At 41.9% G+C, this 11,193-nt stretch overlaps 1 pseudogene; it reads right to left on the bottom strand.

Annotated features, from left to right (window-relative positions):
• Positions 1 to 1,040: 1,040 nt before the first annotated feature.
• On the bottom strand, positions 1,041 to 1,172 carry LOC130549704 (5.8S ribosomal RNA; annotated as a pseudogene).
• Positions 1,173 to 11,193: the final 10,021 nt, after the last annotated feature.

Genomic DNA, 11,193 nt, shown 5'->3' with positions numbered 1-11,193 from the left:
CTGGCTTTGCCCTTCCCAGGCATAGGGTACGTCGCACGCGCGCTCTCGCTTTGCCTCCCCGACGCTACCCCAGCGGGCCCGCGCCCGCCTTCACCTTCCTTGCACCTCGGGGGCTCTCTCGCACCCTTTGACTCGCGCGCGTCAGACTCCTTGGTCCGTGTTTCAAGACGGGTCGGGTGGGTGGCCATCTTCGCCGCGGACCCTGTGCGCCCTTGTCGAGGGCCTGTCCCCTCCCTGGCCACCCGGCGCGGTCGGGGCGGACCAAGGACGGTTCGCTCCGGTCGACGTCCGAGCGGGGGAGAGAAGGGTAGAGAAGGCACGGAGACACTGCCCGCGGCTTCGGGGGAAGCCACCGTCGCCCCCGACCCTTCCTGGCCGACCCGGAGCCGGTCGCGGCGCACCGCCACGGAGGAAGTGCGTCCGGCAGCGGTCCCACGAGGGGTGTATCCTCCGGGTGGACCGTGCGGTCCCCACCCGTTTACCTCTGAGCGGTTTCACGCCCTGTTGAACTCTCTTCAAAGTTCTTTTCAACTTTCCCTTACGGTACTTGTCTGCTATCGGTCTCGTGCCGGTATTTAGCCTTAGATGGAGTTTACCACCTGCTTTGGGCTGCATTACCAAGCAACCCGACTCCAGGAAGTCCGTGCCCCGGCGGGGCAGGGGCCGTCACCGGCCTCGCACCGTCCACGGGCCGAGCCCCAGTCAGAAGGACTTAGGCCCCTGTCCCGCGCCCTGGGCGGACGGGGATTCGGTGCTGTGCTCTTCCCTCTTTGCTCGCTGCTACTGAGGGAATCCTGGTTATTTTCTTTTCCTCCGCTTAGTAATATGCTTAAATTCAGCGGGTCGTCTCGTCTGATCTGCGGTCGCAATTGGAGGTTGCGTGGGTCGGCCGCCCGGGGTTGGCCTGGGAGGTGAAGGATCAGACGCGCCCTCGCGGGGGGGCGAGGAGACAGCAGTTGCCGGGGGCGGTCTGCCTTTAGGAGGACAAAGGCGCTCGGGGCGCCTGCGAGCCTCCAGCCGCAGTCCGATCGATGGGAAAGCGACCCTCAGACAGGCGCCGCAATGTGCGTTCGAAGTGTCGATGATCAATGTGTCCTGCAATTCACATTAGTTCTCGCAGCTAGCTGCGTTCTTCATCGACGCACAAGCCGAGTGATCCACCGCTAAGAGTTGTCTCAGAGTTTTTCGACTTGCGTCACTCGTGTTATTGTGAATAATTCCTGACATTTAATGACATTTGTGTTGCATTTTTTGTGTTTTATGTTACTTTGGGCTCTGTTGTACACCCCAGTTATAAGAAGTATTCATAGATGTGTTAATAATCAGACCAATGATTGAGTGATACAAGTGAATATATGAAGATGATTTAATGATTTAATGATATAATCAGTATACTTAAACATTGATTGAGTGTTGTTTGATCACATAAATATATTTTTAATCATTTTAACCAAGTATAGAACAGATTTCAGCAATACCAAATCCAGTGATGTTTTTGAGGCCTGTTTGAGGCCTGACCTAGATATCAGAAGTTCGAGCATGTTGTTCACTTTGAGGCCTGAAAACCGGTACCAACAGAAAAACTTATTTTTTTTAAATACAAGTAAAAGTCAACATTCCACCATTAGATACAAACCTTGTTGCCTAGAAAATAAGAGTGGCAGACAAGAATGATTGGATAATAAAAAATAAAAGATAAATTGAATTTACCTGATTGGTTTAGGAAAGGACCTCCTTTCCTAAGTTTCACTATAACTGTAGACTGGAAACACCAAGTTTTCAGATGACTGAGGACATCTCACTTTGTTTGGCCTGATCAAATAAAGTTAACTCCTTGACACCTGGACCTTCTTTGTCTGAGAGATTTTTTGAACTTCAAGATCGATTTCTACCACTTCACAATTGGTGAGCCAGCCAGGAGTGGAAAGAAGCTGAAGGCGTCTGACAACACCTGAGGGCACACCTGAGGGCACACCATCCGGCTGACTACACAGATCAAGCGCGCATTATAGGTGAGCATACTTTTGCTTTTAGTTTAAATTTTAACATCTGTGTTGTCTGCTGGAGGTGAGTTCTGGGTGGGGTTGATGTCTATAAAAAGCTTCTCCAATTAAAAGAACAAATTAATATTAAATTGCAAGAAGGTACCAGGTCTCAACGAAAAAGGTATGAATGAGGATGGATGAATGAGTATGCAGTAAGATACTGCTAGTAGATTTAGTTTAGCCCAATAGGGGCTCTAGGATATTTGTTCCGCCAAGAGGCGAGGCCTTGTTTGTGGCTAGAGTAGGAGCCCTGTATGTAGCTCGTCCCAAGAGGGGACTTGACTGCCTGCTGTGTTCAGTAAGATATTTATACCGCCAAGAGGCGAGGCCCTGATGATGTGGCTAGAGGAGCCCTGTATGTGGCTCATCCCAAGAGGGGACTTGACTGCCTGCTGTGTGCAGTAAGATATTTATTCCGCAAGATGCGAGGCCTTTAGATGCATAAGGCTCATCCCAAGAGGGGATGTTATTTATTTGCGCATAAGAAGTAGAATCTGTGTCTTGTCTGTGTAGTGTCTGTGTATCAGAAAAGCTGAAAAGGAAATGAGAGAGTGAGAAGGCAGGGGCTGTTGGCCACAAGCCCAGAAAAAAAGTAGCAATTGTGTATTTGTGAGAAATCATGCATGATGGACTGAAGATCTAGGGAGACAGTAGGAAACTATAATAAATAATATACAAATATCTATTACTTATCCTCTGAAATAATATTTTAGTTTAAAAAGTGAGTTTAAATACTGTTATAAGAATTTTTGAGAAAGCTGGCTTTCAATAAAAGATTATATTATGAAGACAAATACAGAAGACTGATCTTAATATATTGAAAAATTGAGACCATAACAAAAATAAGAGGTGTTATTTGCCTATGAGGATACTTTAGCTGATTTTTTATTTTAAATATGAAAGTAGTTTAGAGTTTATTTTGAAACTTTTTCTTTATTGGTTTTAAATAAAAACTGATGTTTGTTAGACTTTTCTTTCTGAAAACTGATATTTTACATAAATAAACTATTCAGACCCATGCTTTGAAATCTCCCTTCCCCAATAGTAACCTTTATTTTATTGTTTCACTTTGGTTTATTTTTAGTTTGTTGATTTTTACAATTGAAGGTTGAGACATTTTTCTTCTATTTTAATACTTTAAATTGAATCATTGATTTTAACATTGGAGTTTTAGAGATTTTATTGTATTATTTTATTATTTCAGTATAATGAACTATTGGAGTTTTTTGAATTTTTTATTTTTTGAGATATATTGACTTTTCAAGCTTGAAGTCAAGACTCTTATTTGGTTGTTTATTGAATTATTGTTTTTTGGCTTTTGGCCTTGAAGCCTTTTAAATATTTTATTGTTTCAATTTTTTGAGCTACTGATTTTAACTTTGAAGTTTTGATTTTTGTTTGGTTCTGTCTCAGTTTATTGAGAAATTGTTTTCAAGTTTTAAGATCTGAGATTTTTTATTTAGACTTTCCTTTTTATTTCAGTTCATTCAATTATTGATTTTAAGGTTTTGAGATTTATTTTCATTACTAATGATGGAAGATTGATTATTTAGAATTGATCATTTTGATCTGTGTTCCCATTATTGATTTGTGATTATGAATTAATATCTCAATTTCAAGATTGAGACTTATTTCCCCATTAGTGATTTTTGCCTTATTTTGTTTTGTTTCAGTTCACCGAGTTACCATTTGCATGGCTTAAGAGGGGCCGGGTCACAAATATGAGAGAAGCGAAGCCTTTCAGGCTAGAATACAGACCCTAGCAAGAGTGCTGTTTGAAACTAGGGGAACTAGTTTGATGAAGAGGGGAGAGAGCAGAATCTGACTGATGAAAGAAAAGAATGGTACATGAAACAACTAACAGAAATTCGAAACTTAGATTCTGCCCAACAGGAGTGGCCTTACGTTCAGTGGAAAAAGATAACACAAGAGTGTTGCAAAGTTGAAGTGTTGAGATCTTTTTTGAAAGAAGTCTGAATACCAATTTAACAGAGCTAACAAACCCCCAGGCATAACAGCAAAGACATTGCTTATTCAAAGAATCCCATTAGACCTATTGGCAGGCAGGTACTTTGGTGTAGGACAGCTGCAGGGATATCTATTGGGACAGGGACGCACTGGGCGGCTCATTGCCCATCCTGAGCTGAGAGTCTTTGCAGATACCCGATATGTAAATTGGTCAAGCAGAGAATTGCGTACCAATAACTTTGAAGAGGTAATCCCTCAACAGTTTGTGGGGGTGACTTTGAGAAAATTGGTAATGGAAATTGCTCCAGAAAACTCCAGATCTTGGTTTGAATACCAGTAAAGCAAATGATGTAATAAAGAAACAAAGTTGATTTGAATACCAAATAATGATTTAATAAAAGAATGAAATAAAGATTAAAATGATTTAATAAAGAATCAAAATTGATGTTAATACCTAATAATGATTTAATAAAAGAATGAAATAAAGTAAAGAAGTGTTTTATTGTGTGAAAAATACTGCAAGTAATTGTTTCAAAATGTCATCCACTCCTGTAGATCTGTTGGGATCCAAATACCCAGTATGTAAAGACTCAATAGAAAAAATATCCAAGAAATGGGCCGCAAGGACCAAAACCTTAAGAAATGTATGGCCAGAAAGTGGTACCTTTGATGTGACATCACCCCCCCTCACCATCATGAACAGCACTGTGGCAGCAGTGGAGTCATTCAGGTTCCTGGGCACCACAATCTCTCAGAACCTGAAGTGGGACAATCACATTGGCTCCATTGCTAAAAAAGCCCAGCAAAGGTTGTACTTCTTACATCAGCTGAAGAAGTTCAACCTACCACAAACTCTATTAAAACAGTTTTACTCGGCTGTCATAGAGTCTGTCCTCTGCACATCCATCACTGTCTGGTTTGGCTCAGCCACAAAGTCAGACATCAGAAGACTACAGAGGACGGTTCGGACTGCTGAGAAGATCATTGGTGCTCCCCTGCCCACCCTCCAAGAACTGTATACATCCAGAGTGAGGAAAAGGGCTCAGAAAATCACCCTGGATCTCTCACATCCAAGCCATCATCTCTTCACAATGCTGCCGTCTGGTCGGCGCTACAGAGCACTGAGCACCAAAACAACCAGACACAAAAACAGCTTCTTCCCTCAGGACATCTACCTCTTGAACAGTTAAATGTTTTTACACACCGTGCAATTAATAACTCTGTGCAATAATAATTAAGTGCAAAATTAATTATATCCTCCAGATAATACATTATTTTTTATACAACTTTTTCTGTAAATTATATTTCATTCATTCTGCTGTATATAGCACATACCTTGTACTACAATAGTCAATTCTTGTTTTTTATTTGTACATATTTACATACATACATAGCTTTACTCTCTATATCTTTATCTTATGTTTATTGTATTGTATTTCTTAATTTTTTATACCCATAGGCCCTTATTTAAATCATTGTGTACTGTATTCTATTGTGTTATGGTCTCTGTATACTGTTGTTGCTGTTTCTGTGTTCTGGATGCTCCTGTCACCAAAACAAATTCCTTGTATGTGCAAACATACTTGGCAATAAAGCTCTTTCTGATTCAGTGTGTGAGGAGATGGAGGGATTAATAAATAATTATAAACCAAAGGACAAAAACAAGAAACGTAATGAAAAAAGAAGGGTGGAAGAGGAAGTATTGAACCTGTTCAAAAATGAAGGAATTAATTTCCTGAAAAATATGAAAATAATTAGAGAAGTGTTAAAAAAGGATGGTGAAAATGAGGAAAAACTTGATAAAATGACTCCGCCACCTCCCTATGAACCCTTCAAATGCCAAATGTTAGAAAAAATGCCAAAACAAATGCCATTAGTAAACTTGTCAGTAGATGTTACAATAGAAGGGCAGGTAGAGATAACACCCTATCCAGAGGAAGGTAATGAGAAACCAATCCCCCTGAGAGTAGAAAAGAGTAGGGACAGCAAGTCCAAACAGAAAGCCTCAAACTGTGCATCAAGTCAGAAAGATGAAGATGTGATCAGCCCTTATGCAGGCGCGCAGGAAGCATTGTCAAGATTAATTAAAGGAAGAGATGAGACATATAAAGATGCAACAGAGTTTTTGAGAAAAATACAAACAGACTCTGCTCGTGGTTTAGGAATGACTTCAAAAGCCAACTCTGAAGCAAGCGAGGAAGAAGAAGAGTAGGAAGCCCAATCTGAGGCTGGCAGTGAAAACAATTAGCAGACAGAACATTCTCCAGCCAATCAAGGGACCTCATCAGGGGAGACCTCAAGAAATCCTAAAATGGAGAATATAAGTTCGTAGCGGGAAAAATCTATCTCCAAGACTCAGCTATCGAACCAGACCAACTAGACCAAAGACTTTGGACACGGACAGAAGGAGGAAGACTGAGAAATTCTACAAGCGTGGACAACATTCCTAGAAAGCCATACCAGAAACAACACAACGCCGCAGGGCAATGCCCTATCCTGATAAAAGGGAGACAAGCACAATATGTGCCATGGGGCTCACAAGATTTGGATGGACTAGTTGCACGTCTGCTAGATTTACATGAAGGTGCAAGCAAATGGATCGAGATGGTGGAAGATGAGACAACTTGAAAACTGCTAGTACTGGGAGATATAAAAGCACTCCTAGCAAATGTGTGGGAAGTTCTAAGATGAATGAACTTTTAAGAGCAGCAGGCCTCCAAAGAGCAGAAAACTCACCATACATGGATGGAAACCCATTTAATGGAGATAGAGCACAGATGTGGCAGGAACTAAGGAATGAATATCCCAACCGCATTGACCCTCAAACACTCAAAGGGGAACATCTAGGAGAGGAAGAGAATCCTGCTACTTACGTGAGAACACAGCTAAGAAAATGGAAGGAAGAACTGGAAAGAGATCCCGAGGAAGACATGGTGATGGCAGCGCTGTTTAGAAATGCCATTGTCGACTCTATGCCACCTGTGGTAAAGGCCCAGCTGGAAGACGTAGTGGGTCTGAACTCTAAGTCACATAAAGAGTTCTGCGATCATGTGACCCATGCCACAGATTTGGAAGACCAAACCAAGGAAGGAACCCATACTGGGGATGTGGGCAACTAGGACATAACAGAAGGGAATGTCCAACTAACCCATGGAATACGGACCAGTGACAAGGTTCTCGATGGCAAGTAGGCCGCCAACAGCGAGGCCAAGGACCAAATTGGCAAGACCAACAACAACAACCATGGCAAAATCAACAGCAACAGGGACCAGTCAACCCATGGCGAGGTCCAGATGTCGGCTACTAGGGCTGCCCAGAAGATCCTAATCGGGAGAGGTCAGCATCCAATGATAGCTGAGAATGCTGATACAGAACCTATGCTGCAGGTTAATATTGAAGGCAAGATCACACCAATGATGATAGACACTGGAGCAACCTACACATGTATAAACTCAAACTATTCCTCACACCTCCCCATGTCTGGAAAGTTCACAAAGACAGTAGGATTTTTGGGACAAACGCAGCTGATTCCAATAACCACTGCAGTTTGTCTAAGGACTAAGGACAAAGAAGTAACATTGCCCATTTTAGTATCAGACCAAACCCCTGTTAACCTGTTAGGGAGAGATGCCCTCTGCAAGCTAAAGGTACAAATACTCTGTTCCCCAGAAGGTATTTACATTGAGAGCAAGGTAGTTAGACAAATGGTGATCACAACCCCCCAAGCTAATGCTTACTGGTTAGGAAATTTAGAGGAAGAGGTAAGGAAGACATTACAAAAATGGGAAAAGTTTATTAAAGAACAAATCAAAGAGCCCAAATTACCCGAATTAGAATTTCACTGTACTATGATCTATGACCCATTACGCAGAATAGACATAGAAAGAAAATGGTTAAAAGAAACCAAAGGCAAGGAAATTCCCCTCATTTCACAACATATAATTATAGGACCACAAGGAGCAGCATTACAAGTTGATGACAATTATTTTATTAAGAAATGGTTCCAGATCCCAAACTCAGCTCCCCATATTACATTATATTTAGAAGAGAATAGTGAGTCTAAAGAAATAGGCCCAATGATGAAGAAAGCCAAAGGAATACAATGGAAAAACACAGACAACCCCTTAGTTTTTATATCAGCAGATAAACAATTTATGAAGATTGCATGTGCCACAATTATGCAGGGAACTCCTAGAGAGGTGGAAGTCAATGGTCAAGGAAACATGAATTTGGAAACCATCCTAGAAAAAGAGATGAAACAAACAGAGCTTCTCAAAGAAATGGAGCAATTGGTTCCTGATCAATTATGGTCAAAACATGACACAGATGTAGGGCTGATAAAATCTGCTAGCCCCTATAGATATCAAAGCAAAACCAGGAACTAAGCAACCTAACAAATACCAATATCCATTGAAACCTGAAGCAATAAATGGCATCAGGGAAACAATAGATGGACTAATAACAGCAGGAGTGCTGTTTAATACATCTAGTCCTTGTAACACACCTATACTGCCTGTTATCAAAGGAGACAAGGCAAAATGGCGTTTGGTACATGAATTAAGGGCAATCAAAGAAATAGTGGAAGATTGGCCAGTAGAAGTTCTGAATCCTCACAGCTTACTCACAAATGTGCCGCCTGATGCAAAGTATTTTACAGTAATTGATCTTTGTTCTGCCTTTTTCAGCATTCCATTGGCTGAGAGCAGCAGGCACTTGTTTGCCTTCACTTATGAGGGAACTGAGATATCATAACACTAGGGTCCCTCAAGTAGTCCGCCATAGCCCTCATATATTCAATCAGCTGTTAAAACCTGACTTGGAAGATCTGGTATTGGATAGCACTCTTCTGCAGTATGTTGATGTCTTGTTAATTTGTGCCCCTACCCTTGAACAATGTCACAAAGATTCTATTAAGGTTTTAACAAAATTAGCTGAAGGAGGACACAAAGCCTTGAAGGCAAAGTTACAGTATTGCCTTCCCCAAGTAGAATACTTGGGAAGAATAATTGCTTATAAAACCAAAGCAATATCACAAAGCCAATTAGAGGGAATTAGCAAGGTTCCACTTCCACAGACTGTTGGTCATATGATGACATTCCTGGGCATGACTGGGTTCAGCTCAGATTGGATAGAGGATTATGCAATAAAATCTGCCCCGTTGAGAGCCCTAATGAAGCAGGCTGGACAGCAAAATTCGAGAGCCCCACTTACATGCCATAGTGACGCAACAATAGCATTTGAGTCAATTAAAAGAGAACTGCAAAGTGCTCCAGCTCTGACGAGCCCTGATTATACGAAATCCTTTCACCTGTATGTGGCCAATAGAAAAGAGGGATATGCTTCTGCAGTGCTGATGCAGGAGGCATGTAAGGGAAGAAGAAAACAGCCCATTGCCTTTTATAGCACAAAACTGGATAGTGTAGCACAGGGATATCCCCCTTGTTATCAAGGACTTGCTGCTGTATATTATGCTTATGAGAAAGCTTCTACTTTGACTATGGGATACCCAGTGACTATATATGCACACCACAAGGTGGTTGAAATGTTGGAACAAGGCAGATTTGTTTTGACTCAAGCCAGAAGCTTGGCATATTCAACTCTTTTAACATATCCAGATGTAACGATAAAACATTGTACTACTGTAAACCCAGCGAATTACATACCTCTAGAAGATGAAGGTACTCCACATGATTGTGTTGCTGAATCATTAGCTTTTACCCGTCTTAGACCAGACTTAGAGTCTACACCAATAATGCATGCTGAAGCTGATTATTTTGTGGATGGTTCTTGTTTCAGAGACCATCTGGGAAATCATGCTGGTTTTTCTGTGGTGAAGCGAAAGAAAGATGGATTTGTACCTGTGATTTCTCAACATTGTGAACAGCCTTGCTCAGCACAACTGGCTGAATTGAAAGCTTTAAGCACAGCCTGTGAATTGGCAAAGGGACGAATTGTAAATATTTATACAGACTCTGCTTATGCACATGGAGTGTGCCATTTATATGGGGCCGTCTGGAAGCAGAGAGGATTTAAAAACAGTGAAATGTACCCCAATACAACATGCAGAGCAAATTTGTACAGTTGATTTCTGCAATGATGCAACCAAAACTTTTAGCCATTGTCAAGCACACAAAAAGGGAAATGATTTTGTAATACTTGGAAACAATGCTGCTGAGGCTAGAAAAGCTTCAGGATGCCAAACTGCAGTTATGGCGCCCATGGTATTAGTACAACCTGAGCCCCGAATTGCAGACCTAGCTCGCATACAGGAGCAAGAAAGTGCTGTCGAACAGTCAGTTTGGCAGCAAAGGGGGGCCACAAGAGACGCAAATGGAGTACGGAGATCTCATGAAGGACTAATAAGTGCACCGCATGCCCTATTGACTGTATTCATTTCAGAGACACATGGGTTTGATCATTGCGGTCGAAATGAGATACTTCGAAAAATCAAGCAACAAGGATATTGGTCACCTTATTTGCAAGCAACAGTGGATGATTACCTAACAGGATGTGACATTTGTGCTCAGAACAATGTTAGGAAAGGGACTTCAGCACCCATAGGACACATTCCTGTACCTGAGGGACCTTTTAAACACTTAGTAATGGACTATGTTGACATGATCAAGTCAGTCAGAGGCCAAAGATACATGCTGGTGATCATAGACAGATTCAGCAGATGGGTGGAAGCTGTGCCATCAGCAGACCAGGGCTCTGGGACTGTAATTACGTTTTTGAGAAGAGAAGTGATTCCAAGGTTTGGAATTCCGTCTGAGATCAGTTCGGTTAACGGCTCCTCGTTTCTTCAAAGAACTGTAAAAACTGTCTTGCAACAATTGCGCATAAAGCAGCGGCTAGGCTGCGTTTACCATCCCCAATCTCAAGGTATGGTTGAGAAGGCTAATGGGACTCTAAAAGCAAAGATAAATAAGATCTGTGCAGATACCAAATTGAACTGTGTAGATGCTTTACTGCTGGCACTAATGAACTACCGCATGCAAACCAACAGAACCACAAATTTGACCCCACATGAAATGCTCATGGGCAGACCTATGCCAGTGCCATATTTAAGGGGCCCTTATGATGGACCGCCTTTGGAACAGTTGCAAGTTGAATTAAGAATTTACATGAGCCAATTAACTGCTATACATGAGGCTATATATTCGCAGGAGCAGTGCCGAGG

The sequence above is a fragment of the Triplophysa rosa genome, unplaced genomic scaffold (assembly GCF_024868665.1).
Source record: "Triplophysa rosa unplaced genomic scaffold, Trosa_1v2 scaffold152_ERROPOS704592, whole genome shotgun sequence".
NCBI lineage: Eukaryota > Metazoa > Chordata > Actinopteri > Cypriniformes > Nemacheilidae > Triplophysa > Triplophysa rosa.
The sequence above is the reverse complement of the archived record's forward strand: the minus strand, read 5'-3'. Positions and strand labels throughout refer to the sequence as shown.